We start from the raw sequence: 18,163 nt of genomic DNA, 5'->3' as shown, positions 1-18,163 counted from the left end.
GATTTTGATTGGGCCATCATTGCCTACAGCAGTGGGTGGTTCCAAGTTTAGAAAGTGATTTGCTGGAAATACTCATGACTGATGTCTTTTCCTAGCCGGGAGCTGCTCCATTGGTCCTGGGCTCCTCTTTCCAATATTGGATTGCCACAACGCATTCCAGAAAAGTTTCTAAAACAATCCCCTTTCTCAAAAGGCACAAATGTCAAACAACGCTCAGATTATACCCCTTTCTTCAACATCGACAAAAGCTACACAGAAACTTCATCAACGACACAGAGTTGACGTCCAACGAAAAAGTCCCGCACCTACCCACAAATGATGACGTGGGCATTTCAGACACTTGACGTTGATTGCATTCTTTGAAAACTTGCAATGCCTGACATCACTTTAAGCACATATCCAATGCACTCTTTAACATTACACCCATTTTTTGCAACTGCTTCTTATACAACACAGATTCATGCATCATTGCAAATGGTTCTGCATGTGACCTACAGATGCAAAAACAAAGAAAAACCAAAAGAGAAATTCCATGCCTTACACCACTCAGAACATACTCCTTTCTTCAATATTGCAAAAAGCAACACTGAACGTTCATCGACGACACAGAGCTCACAACCAAAGTCGCTGATCTGTGCCCAATTCACGCTCAGGAAGGCGCATCATGACTCATCATCGTGGGTTGGGAGACAAACACTTTCGAAACACATTTCCAAGCAAAGAACTATAGAAATGATCCCTGAAAATATAGTCTTAACGGTTTATGTTAACTCAATCGGCATTCCATTCTGCTGCACCTCTCCTCTGAAAGGGTTTTGCCTATTTGAATTTTGTGGGCTTTAAAGTTTACTTGACAATGACATATATCGGAGCCAAAAGCAGAAAGGACTTCCAAAATCTCTTTGAAGCCTACTGTTACTGTTAAGATATGTGGAATGTCATACTTTTTTGTAAGCTTAGCTACCCGTGTCATGCTTTCTAGTTAATATTTGTTGAAGCTAAATGAAGAAAATCTTTGATAAGAAAAGTTATGTAGATAAAAAGGAAAAGATGTTCCAAGTCTGTTTCTGTCTTCTTACTCTTCAGCCGGTTTCTCTCTTGGCCAACGTGTGCTTCAGCACTTCATAAGAAAGGATTCTGTACTCAGAACCATCTATCCTTGAGTGTAGTAGAGTTCCCAATTGTACGGTGACCTCGATTGGGCCATCATTGCCTACAGCAGTGGGTGGTTCCAAGTTTAGAAAGTGATTTGGTGGAAATGCTCATGATTGATGTCTTTTCCTAGCCGGGAGCTGCTCCATTGGTCCTGGGCTCCTCTTTCCAATATTGGATTGCCACAACGCATTCCAGAAAAGTTTCTAAAACAATCCCCTTTCTCAAAAGGCACAAATGTCAAACAACGCTCAGATTTTACCCCTTTCTTCAACATCGACAAAAGCTACACAGAAACTTCATCAACGACACAGAGTTGACGTCCAACGAAAAAGTCCCGCACCTACCCACAAATGATAACGTGGGCATTTCAGACACTTGACGTTGATTGCATTCTTTGAAAACTTGCAATGCCTGACATCACTTTAAGCACATATCCAATGCACTCTTTAACATTACACCCATTTTTTGCAACTGCTTCTTATACAACACACATTCATGCATCATTACAAACGGTTCTGCATGTGACCTACAGATGCAAAAACAAAGAAAAACAAAAACAGGACTTCAATGCCCAACACCACTCAGAACATACTCCTTTCTTCAATATTGCAAAAAGCAACACAGAACGTTCATCAACGACACAGAGCTCACAACCAAAGACGCCGATCTGTGCCCAATTCACGCTCAGGAAGGAGCATCATGACTCATCACCGTGGGTTGGGAGACAAACACTTTCGAAACACATTTCCAAGCAAAGAACTATAGAAAGGATCCCTGAAAATATAGTCTTAAAGGTTTATGGTAACTCAATCGGCATTCTATTCTGCTGCACCTCTCCTCTGAAAGGGTTTTGCCTATTTGAATTTTGTGGGCTTTAAAGTTTACTTGACAATGACATATATCGGAGCCAAAAGCAGAAAGGACTTCCAAAATCTCTTTGAAGCCTACTGTTACTGTTAAGATATGTGGAATGTCATACTTTTTTGTAAGCTTAGCTACCCGTGTCATGCTTTGTAGTTAATATTTGTTGAAGCTAAATGTAGAAAATCTTTGAAAAGAAAAGTTATGTAGATTAAAAAGAAAAGATGTTCCAAGTCTGTTTCTGTCTTCTTACTCTTCAGCCGGTTTCTCTCTTGGCCAACGTGTGCTTCAGCACCTCATAAGAAAAGATTCTGTACTTAGAACCATCTATCCTTGAGTGTAGTAGAGTTCCCAATTGTACTGTGACCTCGATTGGGCCATCATTGCCTACAGCAGTGGGTGTTTCCAAGTTTAGAAAGTGATTTGGTGGAAATGCTCATGACTGATGTCTTTTCCTTGCCGGGAGCTGCTCCATTGGTCCTGGGCTCCTCTTTCCAATACTGGATTGCCACAACGCATTCCAGAAAAGTTTCTAAAACAATCCCCTTTCTCAAAAGGCACAAATGTTAAACAACGCTCAGATTATACCCCTTTCTTCAACATCGACAAAAGCTACACAGAAACTTCATCAACGACACAGAGTTGACGTCCAACGAAAAAGTCCCGCACCTACCCACAAATGATAACGTGGGCATTTCAGACACTTGACGTTGATTGCATTCTTTGAAAACTTGCAATGCCTGACATCACTTTAAGCACATATCCAATGCACTCTTTAACATTACACCCATTTTTTGCAACTGCTTCTTATACAACACAGATTCATGCATCATTGCAAATGGTTCTGCCTTTCAATAAAATTTTCTGCATGTGACCTACAGATGCAAAAACAAAGAAAAACCAAAAGAGGACTTCCATGCCCAACACCACTCAGAACATACTCCTTTCTTCAATATTGCAAAAAGCAACACTGAACGTTCATCAACGACACAGAGCTCACAACCAAAGTCGCCGATCTGTGCCCAATTCACGCTCAGGAAGGAGCATCATGACTCATCATCGTGGGTTGGGAGACAAACACTTTCGAAACACATTTCCAAGCAAAGAACTATAGAAATGATCCCCGAAAATATAGTCTTAACGGTTTATGTTAACTCAATCGGCATTCCATTCTGCTGCACCTCTCCTCTGAAAGGGTTTTCCCTATTTGAATTTTGTGGGCTTTAAAGTTTACTTGACAATGACATATATCGGAGCCAAAAGCAGAAAGGACTTCCAAAATCTCTTTGAAGCCTACTGTTACTGTTAAGATATGTGGAATGTCATACTTTTTTGTAAGCTTAGCTACCCGTGTCATGCTTTGTAGTTAATATTTGTTGAAGCTAAATGTAGAAAATCTTTGAAAAGAAAAGTTATGTAGATCAAAAAGAAAAGATGTTCCAAGTCTGTTTCTGTCTTCTTACTCTTCAGCCGGTTTCTCTCTTGGCCAACGTGTGCTTCAGCACCTCATAAGAAAGGATTCTGTACTTAGAACCATCTATCCTTGAGTGTAGTAGAGTTCCCAATTGTACTGTAACCTCGATTGGGCCATCATTGCCTACAGCAGTGGGTGTTTCCAAGTTTAGAAAGTGATTTGGTGGAAATGCTCATGACTGATGTCTTTTCCTTGCCGGGAGCTGCTCCATTGGTCCTGGGCTCCTCTTTCCAATATTGGATTGCCACAACGCATTCCAGAAAAGTTTCTAAAACAATCCCCTTTCTCAAAAGGCACAAATGTTAAACAACGCTCAGATTATACCCCTTTCTTCAACATCGACAAAAGCTACACAGAAACTTCATCAACGACACAGAGTTGACGTCCAACGAAAAAGTCCCGCACCTACCCACAAATGATAACGTGGGCATTTCAGACACTTGACGTTGATTGCATTCTTTGAAAACTTGCAATGCCTGACATCACTATAAGCACATATCCAATGCACTCTTTAACATTACACCCATTTTTTGCAACTGCTTCTTATACAACACAGATTCATGCATCATTGCAAATGGTTCTGCCTTTCAATAAAATTTTCTGCATGTGACCTACAGATGCAAAAACAAAGAAAAACCAAAAGAGGACTTCCATGCCCAACACCACTCAGAACATACTCCTTTCTTCAATATTGCAAAAAGCAACACTGAACGTTCATCAACAACACAGAGCTCACAACCAAAGTCGCCGATCTGTGCCCAATTCACGCTCAGGAAGGAGCATCATGACTCATCATCGTGGGTTGGGAGACAAACACTTTCGAAACACATTTACAAGCAAAGAACTATAGAAATGATCCCTGAAAATATAGTCTTAACGGTTTATGTTAACTCAATCGGCATTCCATTCTGCTGCACCTCTCCTCTGAAAGGGTTTTGCCTATTTGAATTTTGTGGGCTTTAAAGTTTACTTGACAATGACATATATCGGAGCCAAAAGCAGAAAGGACTTCCAAAATCTCTTTGAAGCCTACTGTTACTGTTAAGATATGTGGAATGTCATACTTTTTTGTAAGCTTAGCTACCCGTGTCATGCTTTCTAGTTAATATTTGTTGAAGCTAAATGAAGAAAATCTTTAATAAGAAAAGTTATGTAGATAAAAAGGAAAAGATGTTCCAAGTCTGTTTCTGTCTTCTTACTCTTCAGGCGGTTTCTCTCTTGGCCAACGTGTGCTTCAGCACTTCATAAGAAAGGATTCTGTACTCAGAACCATCTATCCTTGAGTGTAGTAGAGTTCCCAATTGTACGGTGACCTCGATTGGGCCATCATTGCCTACAGCAGTGGGTGGTTCCAAGTTTAGAAAGTGATTTGGTGGAAATGCTCATGATTGATGTCTTTTCCTAGCCGGGAGCTGCTCCATTGGTCCTGGGCTCCTCTTTCCAATATTGGATTGCCACAACGCATTCCAGAAAAGTTTCTAAAACAATCCCCTTTCTCAAAAGGCACAAATGTCAAACAACGCTCAGATTTTACCCCTTTCTTCAACATCGACAAAAGCTACACAGAAACTTCATCAACGACACAGAGTTGACGTCCAACGAAAAAGTCCCGCACCTACCCACAAATGATAACGTGGGCATTTTAGACACTTGACGTTGATTGCATTCTTTAAAAACGTGCAATGGCTGACATCACTTTAAGCACATATCCAATGCACTCTTTACCATAACACCCATTTTTTGCAACGGCTTCTTATACAACACACATTCATGCATCATTACAAACGGTTCTGCATGTGACCTAAAGATGCAAAAACAAAGAAAAACAAAAACAGGACTTCAATGCCCAACACCACTCAGAACATACTCCTTTCTTCAATATTGCAAAAAGCAACACAGAACGTTCATCAACGACACAGAGCTCACAACCAAAGACGCCGACCTGTGCCCAATTCACGCTCAGGAAGGAGCATCATGACTCATCATCGTGGGTTGGGAGACAAACACTTTCGAAACACATTTCCAAGCAAAGAACTAAAGAAATGATCCCTGAAAATATAGTCTTAAAGGTTTATGGTAACTCAATCGGCATTCTATTCTGCTGCACCTCTCCTCTGAAAGGGTTTTGCCTATTTGAATTTTGTGGGCTTTAAAGTTTACTTGACAATGACATATATCGGAGCCAAAAGCAGAAAGGACTTCCAAAATCTCTTTGAAGCCTACTGTTACTGTTAAGATATGTGGAATGTCATACTTTTTTGTAAGCTTAGCTACCCGTGTCATGCTTTGTAGTTAATATTTGTTGAAGCTAAATGTAGAAAATCTTTGAAAAGAAAAGTTATGTAGATTAAAAAGAAAAGATGTTCCAAGTCTGTTTCTGTCTTCTTACTCTTCAGCCGGTTTCTCTCTTGGCCAACGTGTGCTTCAGCACCTCATAAGAAAGGATTCTGTACTTAGAACCATCTATCCTTGAGTGTAGTAGAGTTCCCAATTGTACTGTGACCTCGATTGGGCCATCATTGCCTACAGCAGTGGGTGTTTCCAAGTTTAGAAAGTGATTTGGTGGAAATGCTCATGACTGATGTCTTTTCCTTGCCGGGAGCTGCTCCATTGGTCCTGGGCTCCTCTTTCCAATATTGGATTGCCACAACGCATTCCAGAAAAGTTTCTAAAACAATCCCCTTTCTCAAAAGGCACAAATGTCAAACAACGCTCAGATTATACCCCTTTCTTCAACATCGACAAAAGCTACACAGAAACTTCATCAACGACACAGAGTTGACGTCCAACGAAAAAGTCCCGCACCTACCCACAAATGATAACGTGGGCATTTCAGACACTTGACGTTGATTGCATTCTTTGAAAACTTGCAATGCCTGACATCACTTTAAGCACATATCCAATGCACTCTTTAACATTACACCCATTTTTTGCAACTGCTTCTTATACAACACAGATTCATGCATCATTGCAAATGGTTCTGCCTTTCAATAAAATTTTCTGCATGTGACCTACAGATGCAAAAACAAAGAAAAACCAAAAGAGGGCTTCCATGCCCAACACCACTCAGAACATACTCCTTTCTTCAATATTGCAAAAAGCAACACTGAACGTTCATCAACGACACAGAGCTCACAACCAAAGTCGCCGATCTGTGCCCAATTCACGCTCAGGAAGGAGCATCATGACTCATCATCGTGGGTTGGGAGACAAACACTTTCGAAACACATTTCCAAGCAAAGAACTATAGAAATGATCCCTGAAAATATAGTCTTAACGGTTTATGTTAACTCAATCGGCATTCCATTCTGCTGCACCTCTCCTCTGAAAGGGTTTTGCCTATTTGAATTTTGTGGGCTTTAAAGTTTACTTGACAATGACATATATCGGAGCCAAAAGCAGAAAGGACTTCCAAAATCTCTTTGAAGCCTACTGTTACTGTTAAGATATGTGGAATGTCATACTTTTTTGTAAGCTTAGCTACCCGTGTCATGCTTTCTAGTTAATATTTGTTGAAGCTAAATGAAGAAAATCTTTAATAAGAAAAGTTATGTAGATAAAAAGGAAAAGATGTTCCAAGTCTGTTTCTGTCTTCTTACTCTTCAGCCGGTTTCTCTCTTGGCCAACGTGTGCTTCAGCACTTCATAAGAAAGGATTCTGTACTCAGAACCATCTATCCTTGAGTGTAGTAGAGTTCCCAATTGTACGGTGACCTCGATTGGGCCATCATTGCCTACAGCAGTGGGTGGTTCCAAGTTTAGAAAGTGATTTGGTGGAAATGCTCATGATTGATGTCTTTTCCTAGCCGGGAGCTGCTCCATTGGTCCTGGGCTCCTCTTTCCAATATTGGATTGCCCCAACGCATTCCAGAAAAGTTTCTAAAACAATCCCCTTTCTCAAAAGGCACAAATGTCAAACAACGCTCAGATTTTACCCCTTTCTTCAACATCGACAAAAGCTACACAGAAACTTCATCAACGACACAGAGTTGACGTCCAACGAAAAAGTCCCGCACCTACCCACAAATGATAACGTGGGCATTTCAGACACTTGACGTTGATTGCATTCTTTGAAAACTTGCAATGCCTGACATCACTTTAAGCACATATCCAATGCACTCTTTAACATTACACCCATTTTTTGCAACTGCTTCTTATACAACACACATTCATGCATCATTACAAACGGTTCTGCATGTGACCTACAGATGCAAAAACAAAGAAAAACAAAAACAGGACTTCAATGCCCAACACCACTCAGAACATACTCCTTTCTTCAATATTGCAAAAAGCAACACAGAACGTTCATCAACGACACAGAGCTCACAACCAAAGACGCCGATCTGTGCCCAATTCACGCTCAGGAAGGAGCATCATGACTCATCACCGTGGGTTGGGAGACAAACACTTTCGAAACACATTTCCAAGCAAAGAACTATAGAAAGGATCCCTGAAAATATAGTCTTAAAGGTTTATGGTAACTCAATCGGCATTCTATTCTGCTGCACCTCTCCTCTGAAAGGGTTTTGCCTATTTGAATTTTGTGGGCTTTAAAGTTTACTTGACAATGACATATATCGGAGCCAAAAGCAGAAAGGACTTCCAAAATCTCTTTGAAGCCTACTGTTACTGTTAAGATATGTGGAATGTCATACTTTTTTGTAAGCTTAGCTACCCGTGTCATGCTTTGTAGTTAATATTTGTTGAAGCTAAATGTAGAAAATCTTTGAAAAGAAAAGTTATGTAGATTAAAAAGAAAAGATGTTCCAAGTCTGTTTCTGTCTTCTTACTCTTCAGCCGGTTTCTCTCTTGGCCAACGTGTGCTTCAGCACCTCATAAGAAAAGATTCTGTACTTAGAACCATCTATCCTTGAGTGTAGTAGAGTTCCCAATTGTACTGTGACCTCGATTGGGCCATCATTGCCTACAGCAGTGGGTGTTTCCAAGTTTAGAAAGTGATTTGGTGGAAATGCTCATGACTGATGTCTTTTCCTTGCCGGGAGCTGCTCCATTGGTCCTGGGCTCCTCTTTCCAATACTGGATTGCCACAACGCATTCCAGAAAAGTTTCTAAAACAATCCCCTTTCTCAAAAGGCACAAATGTTAAACAACGCTCAGATTATACCCCTTTCTTCAACATCGACAAAAGCTACACAGAAACTTCATCAACGACACAGAGTTGACGTCCAACGAAAAAGTCCCGCACCTACCCACAAATGATAACGTGGGCATTTCAGACACTTGACGTTGATTGCATTCTTTGAAAACTTGCAATGCCTGACATCACTTTAAGCACATATCCAATGCACTCTTTAACATTACACCCATTTTTTGCAACTGCTTCTTATACAACACAGATTCATGCATCATTGCAAATGGTTCTGCCTTTCAATAAAATTTTCTGCATGTGACCTACAGATGCAAAAACAAAGAAAAACCAAAAGAGGACTTCCATGCCCAACACCACTCAGAACATACTCCTTTCTTCAATATTGCAAAAAGCAACACTGAACGTTCATCAACGACACAGAGCTCACAACCAAAGTCGCCGATCTGTGCCCAATTCACGCTCAGGAAGGAGCATCATGACTCATCATCGTGGGTTGGGAGACAAACACTTTCGAAACACATTTCCAAGCAAAGAACTATAGAAATGATCCCCGAAAATATAGTCTTAACGGTTTATGTTAACTCAATCGGCATTCCATTCTGCTGCACCTCTCCTCTGAAAGGGTTTTCCCTATTTGAATTTTGTGGGCTTTAAAGTTTACTTGACAATGACATATATCGGAGCCAAAAGCAGAAAGGACTTCCAAAATCTCTTTGAAGCCTACTGTTACTGTTAAGATATGTGGAATGTCATACTTTTTTGTAAGCTTAGCTACCCGTGTCATGCTTTGTAGTTAATATTTGTTGAAGCTAAATGTAGAAAATCTTTGAAAAGAAAAGTTATGTAGATCAAAAAGAAAAGATGTTCCAAGTCTGTTTCTGTCTTCTTACTCTTCAGCCGGTTTCTCTCTTGGCCAACGTGTGCTTCAGCACCTCATAAGAAAGGATTCTGTACTTAGAACCATCTATCCTTGAGTGTAGTAGAGTTCCCAATTGTACTGTAACCTCGATTGGGCCATCATTGCCTACAGCAGTGGGTGTTTCCAAGTTTAGAAAGTGATTTGGTGGAAATGCTCATGACTGATGTCTTTTCCTTGCCGGGAGCTGCTCCATTGGTCCTGGGCTCCTCTTTCCAATATTGGATTGCCACAACGCATTCCAGAAAAGTTTCTAAAACAACCCCCTTTCTCAAAAGGCACAAATGTTAAACAACGCTCAGATTATACCCCTTTCTTCAACATCGACAAAAGCTACACAGAAACTTCATCAACGACACAGAGTTGACGTCCAACGAAAAAGTCCCGCACCTACCCACAAATGATAACGTGGGCATTTCAGACACTTGACGTTGATTGCATTCTTTGAAAACTTGCAATGCCTGACATCACTTTAAGCACATATCCAATGCACTCTTTAACATTACACCCATTTTTTGCAACTGCTTCTTATACAACACAGATTCATGCATCATTGCAAATGGTTCTGCCTTTCAATAAAATTTTCTGCATGTGACCTACAGATGCAAAAACAAAGAAAAACCAAAAGAGGACTTCCATGCCCAACACCACTCAGAACATACTCCTTTCTTCAATATTGCAAAAAGCAACACTGAACGTTCATCAACAACACAGAGCTCACAACCAAAGTCGCCGATCTGTGCCCAATTCACGCTCAGGAAGGAGCATCATGACTCATCATCGTGGGTTGGGAGACAAACACTTTCGAAACACATTTCCAAGCAAAGAACTATAGAAATGATCCCTGAAAATATAGTCTTAACGGTTTATGTTAACTCAATCGGCATTCCATTCTGCTGCACCTCTCCTCTGAAAGGGTTTTGCCTATTTGAATTTTGTGGGCTTTAAAGTTTACTTGACAATGACATATATCGGAGCCAAAAGCAGAAAGGACTTCCAAAATCTCTTTGAAGCCTACTGTTACTGTTAAGATATGTGGAATGTCATACTTTTTTGTAAGCTTAGCTACCCGTGTCATGCTTTCTAGTTAATATTTGTTGAAGCTAAATGAAGAAAATCTTTAATAAGAAAAGTTATGTAGATAAAAAGGAAAAGATGTTCCAAGTCTGTTTCTGTCTTCTTACTCTTCAGGCGGTTTCTCTCTTGGCCAACGTGTGCTTCAGCACTTCATAAGAAAGGATTCTGTACTCAGAACCATCTATCCTTGAGTGTAGTAGAGTTCCCAATTGTACGGTGACCTCGATTGGGCCATCATTGCCTACAGCAGTGGGTGGTTCCAAGTTTAGAAAGTGATTTGGTGGAAATGCTCATGATTGATGTCTTTTCCTAGCCGGGAGCTGCTCCATTGGTCCTGGGCTCCTCTTTCCAATATTGGATTGCCACAACGCATTCCAGAAAAGTTTCTAAAACAATCCCCTTTCTCAAAAGGCACAAATGTCAAACAACGCTCAGATTTTACCCCTTTCTTCAACATCGACAAAAGCTACACAGAAACTTCATCAACGACACAGAGTTGACGTCCAACGAAAAAGTCCCGCACCTACCCACAAATGATAACGTGGGCATTTTAGACACTTGACGTTGATTGCATTCTTTAAAAACGTGCAATGGCTGACATCACTTTAAGCACATATCCAATGCACTCTTTACCATAACACCCATTTTTTGCAACGGCTTCTTATACAACACACATTCATGCATCATTGCAAACGGTTCTGCATGTGACCTAAAGATGCAAAAACAAAGAAAAACAAAAACAGGACTTCAATGCCCAACACCACTCAGAACATACTCCTTTCTTCAATATTGCAAAAAGCAACACAGAACGTTCATCAACAACACAGAGCTCACAACCAAAGACGCCGACCTGTGCCCAATTCACGCTCAGGAAGGAGCATCATGACTCATCATCGTGGGTTGGGAGACAAACACTTTCGAAACACATTTCCAAGCAAAGAACTAAAGAAATGATCCCTGAAAATATAGTCTTAAAGGTTTATGGTAACTCAATCGGCATTCTATTCTGCTGCACCTCTCCTCTGAAAGGGTTTTGCCTATTTGAATTTTGTGGGCTTTAAAGTTTACTTGACAATGACATATATCGGAGCCAAAAGCAGAAAGGACTTCCAAAATCTCTTTGAAGCCTACTGTTACTGTTAAGATATGTGGAATGTCATACTTTTTTGTAAGCTTAGCTACCCGTGTCATGCTTTGTAGTTAATATTTGTTGAAGCTAAATGTAGAAAATCTTTGAAAAGAAAAGTTATGTAGATTAAAAAGAAAAGATGTTCCAAGTCTGTTTCTGTCTTCTTACTCTTCAGCCGGTTTCTCTCTTGGCCAACGTGTGCTTCAGCACCTCATAAGAAAGGATTCTGTACTTAGAACCATCTATCCTTGAGTGTAGTAGAGTTCCCAATTGTACTGTGACCTCGATTGGGCCATCATTGCCTACAGCAGTGGGTGTTTCCAAGTTTAGAAAGTGATTTGGTGGAAATGCTCATGACTGATGTCTTTTCCTTGCCGGGAGCTGCTCCATTGGTCCTGGGCTCCTCTTTCCAATATTGGATTGCCACAACGCATTCCAGAAAAGTTTCTAAAACAATCCCCTTTCTCAAAAGGCACAAATGTCAAACAACGCTCAGATTATACCCCTTTCTTCAACATCGACAAAAGCTACACAGAAACTTCATCAACGACACAGAGTTGACGTCCAACGAAAAAGTCCCGCACCTACCCACAAATGATAACGTGGGCATTTCAGACACTTGACGTTGATTGCATTCTTTGAAAACTTGCAATGCCTGACATCACTTTAAGCACATATCCAATGCACTCTTTAACATTACACCCATTTTTTGCAACTGCTTCTTATACAACACAGATTCATGCATCATTGCAAATGGTTCTGCCTTTCAATAAAATTTTCTGCATGTGACCTACAGATGCAAAAACAAAGAAAAACCAAAAGAGGACTTCCATGCCCAACACCACTCAGAACATACTCCTTTCTTCAATATTGCAAAAAGCAACACTGAACGTTCATCAACGACACAGAGCTCACAACCAAAGTCGCCGATCTGTGCCCAATTCACGCTCAGGAAGGAGCATCATGACTCATCATCGTGGGTTGGGAGACAAACACTTTCGAAACACATTTCCAAGCAAAGAACTATAGAAATGATCCCTGAAAATATAGTCTTAACGGTTTATGTTAACTCAATCGGCATTCCATTCTGCTGCACCTCTCCTCTGAAAGGGTTTTGCCTATTTGAATTTTGTGGGCTTTAAAGTTTACTTGACAATGACATATATCGGAGCCAAAAGCAGAAAGGACTTCCAAAATCTCTTTGAAGCCTACTGTTACTGTTAAGATATGTGGAATGTCATACTTTTTTGTAAGCTTAGCTACCCGTGTCATGCTTTCTAGTTAATATTTGTTGAAGCTAAATGAAGAAAATCTTTAATAAGAAAAGTTATGTAGATAAAAAGGAAAAGATGTTCCAAGTCTGTTTCTGTCTTCTTACTCTTCAGCCGGTTTCTCTCTTGGCCAACGTGTGCTTCAGCACTTCATAAGAAAGGATTCTGTACTCAGAACCATCTATCCTTGAGTGTAGTAGAGTTCCCAATTGTACGGTGACCTCGATTGGGCCATCATTGCCTACAGCAGTGGGTGGTTCCAAGTTTAGAAAGTGATTTGGTGGAAATGCTCATGATTGATGTCTTTTCCTAGCCGGGAGCTGCTCCATTGGTCCTGGGCTCCTCTTTCCAATATTGGATTGCCACAACGCATTCCAGAAAAGTTTCTAAAACAATCCCCTTTCTCAAAAGGCACAAATGTCAAACAACGCTCAGATTTTACCCCTTTCTTCAACATCGACAAAAGCTACACAGAAACTTCATCAACGACACAGAGTTGACGTCCAACGAAAAAGTCCCGCACCTACCCACAAATGATAACGTGGGCATTTTAGACACTTGACGTTGATTGCATTCTTTAAAAACGTGCAATGGCTGACATCACTTTAAGCACATATGCAATGCACTCTTTACCATAACACCCATTTTTTGCAACGGCTTCTTATACAACACACATTCATGCATCATTGCAAACGGTTCTGCATGTGACCTAAAGATGCAAAAACAAAGAAAAACAAAAACAGGACTTCAATGCCCAACACCACTCAGAACATACTCCTTTCTTCAATATTGCAAAAAGCAACACAGAACGTTCATCAACGACACAGAGCTCACAACCAAAGACGCCGACCTGTGCCCAATTCACGCTCAGGAAGGAGCATCATGACTCATCATCGTGGGTTGGGAGACAAACACTTTCGAAACACATTTCCAAGCAAAGAACTAAAGAAATGATCCCTGAAAATATAGTCTTAAAGGTTTATGGTAACTCAATCGGCATTCTATTCTGCTGCACCTCTCCTCTGAAAGGGTTTTGCCTATTTGAATTTTGTGGGCTTTAAAGTTTACTTGACAATGACATATATCGGAGCCAAAAGCAGAAAGGACTTCCAAAATCTCTTTGAAGCCTACTGTTACTGTTAAGATATGTGGAATGTCATACTTTTTTGTAAGCTTAGCTACCCGTGTCATGCTTTGTAGTTAATATTTGTTGAAGCTAAATGTAGAAAATCTTTGAAAAGAAAAGTTATGTAGATTAAAAAGAAAAGATGTTCCAAGTCTGTTTCTGTCTTCTTACTCTTCAGCCGGTTTCTCTCTTGGCCAACGTGTGCTTCAGCACCTCATAAGAAAGGATTCTGTACTTAGAACCATCTATCCTTGAGTGTAGTAGAGTTCCCAATTGTACTGTGACCTCGATTGGGCCATCATTGCCTACAGCAGTGGGTGTTTCCAAGTTTAGAAAGTGATTTGGTGGAAATGCTCATGACTGATGTCTTTTCCTTGCCGGGAGCTGCTCCATTGGTCCTGGGCTCCTCTTTCCAATATTGGATTGCCACAACGCATTCCAGAAAAGTTTCTAAAACAATCCCCTTTCTCAAAAGGCACAAATGTCAAACAACGCTCAGATTATACCCCTTTCTTCAACATCGACAAAAGCTACACAGAAACTTCATCAACGACACAGAGTTGACGTCCAACGAAAAAGTCCCGCACCTACCCACAAATGATAACGTGGGCATTTCAGACACTTGACGTTGATTGCATTCTTTGAAAACTTGCAATGCCTGACATCACTTTAAGCACATATCCAATGCACTCTTTAACATTACACCCATTTTTTGCAACTGCTTCTTATACAACACAGATTCATGCATCATTGCAAATGGTTCTGCCTTTCAATAAAATTTTCTGCATGTGACCTACAGATGCAAAAACAAAGAAAAACCAAAAGAGGACTTCCATGCCCAACACCACTCAGAACATACTCCTTTCTTCAATATTGCAAAAAGCAACACTGAACGTTCATCAACGACACAGAGCTCACAACCAAAGTCGCCGATCTGTGCCCAATTCACGCTCAGGAAGGAGCATCATGACTCATCATCGTGGGTTGGGAGACAAACACTTTCGAAACACATTTCCAAGCAAAGAACTATAGAAATGATCCCTGAAAATATAGTCTTAACGGTTTATGTTAACTCAATCGGCATTCCATTCTGCTGCACCTCTCCTCTGAAAGGGTTTTGCCTATTTGAATTTTGTGGGCTTTAAAGTTTACTTGACAATGACATATATCGGAGCCAAAAGCAGAAAGGACTTCCAAAATCTCTTTGAAGCCTACTGTTACTGTTAAGATATGTGGAATGTCATACTTTTTTGTAAGCTTAGCTACCCGTGTCATGCTTTCTAGTTAATATTTGTTGAAGCTAAATGAAGAAAATCTTTAATAAGAAAAGTTATGTAGATAAAAAGGAAAAGATGTTCCAAGTCTGTTTCTGTCTTCTTACTCTTCAGCCGGTTTCTCTCTTGGCCAACGTGTGCTTCAGCACTTCATAAGAAAGGATTCTGTACTCAGAACCATCTATCCTTGAGTGTAGTAGAGTTCCCAATTGTACGGTGACCTCGATTGGGCCATCATTGCCTACAGCAGTGGGTGGTTCCAAGTTTAGAAAGTGATTTGGTGGAAATGCTCATGATTGATGTCTTTTCCTAGCCGGGAGCTGCTCCATTGGTCCTGGGCTCCTCTTTCCAATATTGGATTGCCACAACGCATTCCAGAAAAGTTTCTAAAACAATCCCCTTTCTCAAAAGGCACAAATGTCAAACAACGCTCAGATTTTACCCCTTTCTTCAACATCGACAAAAGCTACACAGAAACTTCATCAACGACACAGAGTTGACGTCCAACGAAAAAGTCCCGCACCTACCCACAAATGATAACGTGGGCATTTTAGACACTTGACGTTGATTGCATTCTTTAAAAACGTGCAATGGCTGACATCACTTTAAGCACATATCCAATGCACTCTTTACCATAACACCCATTTTTTGCAACGGCTTCTTATACAACACACATTCATGCATCATTGCAAATGGTTCTGCCTTTCAATAAAATTTTCTGCATGTGACCTACAGATGCAAAAACAAAGAAAAACCAAAAGAGAACTTCCATGCCCAACACCACTCAGAACATACGCCTTTCTTCAATATTGCAAAAAGCAACACTGAACGTTCATCAACGACACAGAGCTCACAACCAAAGTCGCCGATCTGTGCCCAATTCACGCTCAGGAAGGAGCATCATGACTCATCATCGTGGGTTGGGAGACAAACACTTTCGAAACACATTTCCAAGCAAAGAACTATAGAAATGATCCCTGAAAATATAGTCTTAACAGTTTATGTTAACTCAATCGGCATTCCATTCTGCTGCACCTCTCCTCTGAAAGGGTTTTGCCTATTTGAATTTTGTGGGCTTTAAAGTTTACTTGACAATGACATATATCGGAGCCAAAAGCAGAAAGGACTTCCAAAATCTCTTTGAAGCCTACTGTTACTGTTAAGATATGTGGAATGTCATACTTTTTTGTAAGCTTAGCTACCCGTGTCATGCTTTGTAGTTAATATTTGTTGAAGCTAAATGTAGAAAATCTTTGAAAAGAAAAGTTATGTAGATCAAAAAGAAAAGATGTTCCAAGTCTGTTTCTGTCTTCTTACTCTTCAGCCGGTTTCTCTCTTGGCCAACGTGTGCTTCAGCACCTCATAAGAAAGGATTCTGTACTTAGAACCATCTATCCTTGAGTGTAGTAGAGTTCCCAATTGTACTGTGACCTCGATTGGGCCATCATTGCCTACAGCAGTGGGTGTTTCCAAGTTTAGAAAGTGATTTGGTGGAAATGCTCATGACTGATGTCTTTTCCTTGCCGGGAGCTGCTCCATTGGTCCTGGGCTCCTCTTTCCAATATTGGATTGCCACAACGCATTCCAGAAAAGTTTCTAAAACAATCCCCTTTCTCAAAAGGCACAAATGTCAAACAACGCTCAGATTATACCCCTTTCTTCAACATCGACAAAAGCTACACAGAAACTTCATCAACGACACAGAGTTGACGTCCAACGAAAAAGTCCCGCACCTACCCACAAATGATAACGTGGGCATTTCAGACACTTGACGTTGATTGCATTCTTTGAAAACTTGCAATGCCTGACATCACTTTAAGCACATATCCAATGCACTCTTTAACATTACACCCATTTTTTGCAACTGCTTCTTATACAACACAGATTCATGCATCATTGCAAATGGTTCTGCCTTTCAATAAAATTTTCTGCATGTGACCTACAGATGCAAAAACAAAGAAAAACAAAAACAGGACTTCAATGCCCAACACCACTCAGAACATACTCCTTTCTTCAATATTGCAAAAAGCAACACAGAACGTTCACAACGACACAGAGCTCACAACCAAAGACGCCGATCTGTGCCCAATTCACGCTCAGGAAGGAGCATCATGACTCATCATCGTGGGTTGGGAGACAAACACTTTCGAAACACATTTCCAAGCAAAGAACTATAGAAAGGATCCCTGAAAATATAGTCTTAAAGGTTTATGGTAACTTAATCGGCATTCTATTCTGCTGCACCTCTCCTCTGAAAGGGTTTTGCCTATTTGAATTTTGTGGGCTTTAAAGTTTACTTGACAATGACATATATCGGAGCCAAAAGCAGAAAGGACTTCCAAAATCTCTTTGAAGCCTACTGTTACTGTTAAGATATGTGGAATGTCATACTTTTTTGTAAGCTTAGCTACCCGTGTCATGCTTTGTAGTTAATATTTGTTGAAGCTAAATGTAGAAAATCTTTGAAAAGAAAAGTTATGTAGATTAAAAAGAAAAGATGTTCCAAGTCTGTTTCTGTCTTCTTACTCTTCAGCCGGTTTCTCTCTTGGCCAACGTGTGCTTCAGCACCTCATAAGAAAGGATTCTGTACTTAGAACCATCTATCCTTGAGTGTAGTAGAGTTCCCAATTGTACTGTAACCTCGATTGGGCCATCATTGCCTACAGCAGTGGGTGTTTCCAAGTTTAGAAAGTGATTTGGTGGAAATGCTCATGACTGATGTCTTTTCCTTGCCGGGAGCTGCTCCATTGGTCCTGGGCTCCTCTTTCCAA

At 40.5% G+C, this 18,163-nt stretch overlaps 15 non-coding genes across 15 annotated transcripts; all 15 read right to left on the bottom strand.

Annotated features, from left to right (window-relative positions):
- Nucleotides 1-541: 541 nt before the first annotated feature.
- On the bottom strand, nt 542-755 carry LOC148978725 (small nucleolar RNA U3). The gene has a single exon (XR_016169119.1). It is a non-coding gene; the product is annotated as a small nucleolar RNA U3 (small nucleolar RNA).
- Nucleotides 756-1,731: 976 nt separating this feature from the next.
- On the bottom strand, nt 1,732-1,945 carry LOC148978724 (small nucleolar RNA U3). Its single transcript, XR_016169155.1, has one exon. It is a non-coding gene; the product is annotated as a small nucleolar RNA U3 (small nucleolar RNA).
- Nucleotides 1,946-2,941: 996 nt separating this feature from the next.
- On the bottom strand, nt 2,942-3,155 carry LOC148978723 (small nucleolar RNA U3). Its single transcript, XR_016169093.1, has one exon. It is a non-coding gene; the product is annotated as a small nucleolar RNA U3 (small nucleolar RNA).
- A 996-nt stretch (nt 3,156-4,151) lies between these two features.
- LOC148978722 (small nucleolar RNA U3) lies at nt 4,152-4,365 on the bottom strand. The gene has a single exon (XR_016169071.1). It is a non-coding gene; the product is annotated as a small nucleolar RNA U3 (small nucleolar RNA).
- A 976-nt stretch (nt 4,366-5,341) lies between these two features.
- LOC148978721 (small nucleolar RNA U3) lies at nt 5,342-5,555 on the bottom strand. Its single transcript, XR_016169150.1, has one exon. It is a non-coding gene; the product is annotated as a small nucleolar RNA U3 (small nucleolar RNA).
- Nucleotides 5,556-6,551: 996 nt separating this feature from the next.
- On the bottom strand, nt 6,552-6,765 carry LOC148978720 (small nucleolar RNA U3). Its single transcript, XR_016169064.1, has one exon. It is a non-coding gene; the product is annotated as a small nucleolar RNA U3 (small nucleolar RNA).
- A 976-nt stretch (nt 6,766-7,741) lies between these two features.
- LOC148978719 (small nucleolar RNA U3) lies at nt 7,742-7,955 on the bottom strand. The gene has a single exon (XR_016169154.1). It is a non-coding gene; the product is annotated as a small nucleolar RNA U3 (small nucleolar RNA).
- A 996-nt stretch (nt 7,956-8,951) lies between these two features.
- LOC148978718 (small nucleolar RNA U3) lies at nt 8,952-9,165 on the bottom strand. Its single transcript, XR_016169092.1, has one exon. It is a non-coding gene; the product is annotated as a small nucleolar RNA U3 (small nucleolar RNA).
- Nucleotides 9,166-10,161: 996 nt separating this feature from the next.
- Nucleotides 10,162-10,375, bottom strand: LOC148978717 (small nucleolar RNA U3). The gene has a single exon (XR_016169073.1). It is a non-coding gene; the product is annotated as a small nucleolar RNA U3 (small nucleolar RNA).
- A 976-nt stretch (nt 10,376-11,351) lies between these two features.
- LOC148978716 (small nucleolar RNA U3) lies at nt 11,352-11,565 on the bottom strand. Its single transcript, XR_016169156.1, has one exon. It is a non-coding gene; the product is annotated as a small nucleolar RNA U3 (small nucleolar RNA).
- Nucleotides 11,566-12,561: 996 nt separating this feature from the next.
- LOC148978715 (small nucleolar RNA U3) lies at nt 12,562-12,775 on the bottom strand. The gene has a single exon (XR_016169063.1). It is a non-coding gene; the product is annotated as a small nucleolar RNA U3 (small nucleolar RNA).
- Nucleotides 12,776-13,751: 976 nt separating this feature from the next.
- Nucleotides 13,752-13,965, bottom strand: LOC148978714 (small nucleolar RNA U3). Its single transcript, XR_016169149.1, has one exon. It is a non-coding gene; the product is annotated as a small nucleolar RNA U3 (small nucleolar RNA).
- A 996-nt stretch (nt 13,966-14,961) lies between these two features.
- Nucleotides 14,962-15,175, bottom strand: LOC148978713 (small nucleolar RNA U3). The gene has a single exon (XR_016169062.1). It is a non-coding gene; the product is annotated as a small nucleolar RNA U3 (small nucleolar RNA).
- Nucleotides 15,176-16,171: 996 nt separating this feature from the next.
- LOC148978712 (small nucleolar RNA U3) lies at nt 16,172-16,385 on the bottom strand. The gene has a single exon (XR_016169113.1). It is a non-coding gene; the product is annotated as a small nucleolar RNA U3 (small nucleolar RNA).
- Nucleotides 16,386-17,381: 996 nt separating this feature from the next.
- LOC148978711 (small nucleolar RNA U3) lies at nt 17,382-17,594 on the bottom strand. The gene has a single exon (XR_016169167.1). It is a non-coding gene; the product is annotated as a small nucleolar RNA U3 (small nucleolar RNA).
- Between the last annotated feature and the right edge of the window lie 569 nt (nt 17,595-18,163).

Source organism: Pimephales promelas, chromosome 6, assembly GCF_988280905.1.
Source record: "Pimephales promelas chromosome 6, fPimPro1.hap1.1, whole genome shotgun sequence".
Taxonomy (NCBI): domain Eukaryota; kingdom Metazoa; phylum Chordata; class Actinopteri; order Cypriniformes; family Leuciscidae; genus Pimephales; species Pimephales promelas.
Note: the sequence above shows the minus strand (reverse complement) of the source record. Positions and strands in the feature narration are given on the sequence as shown.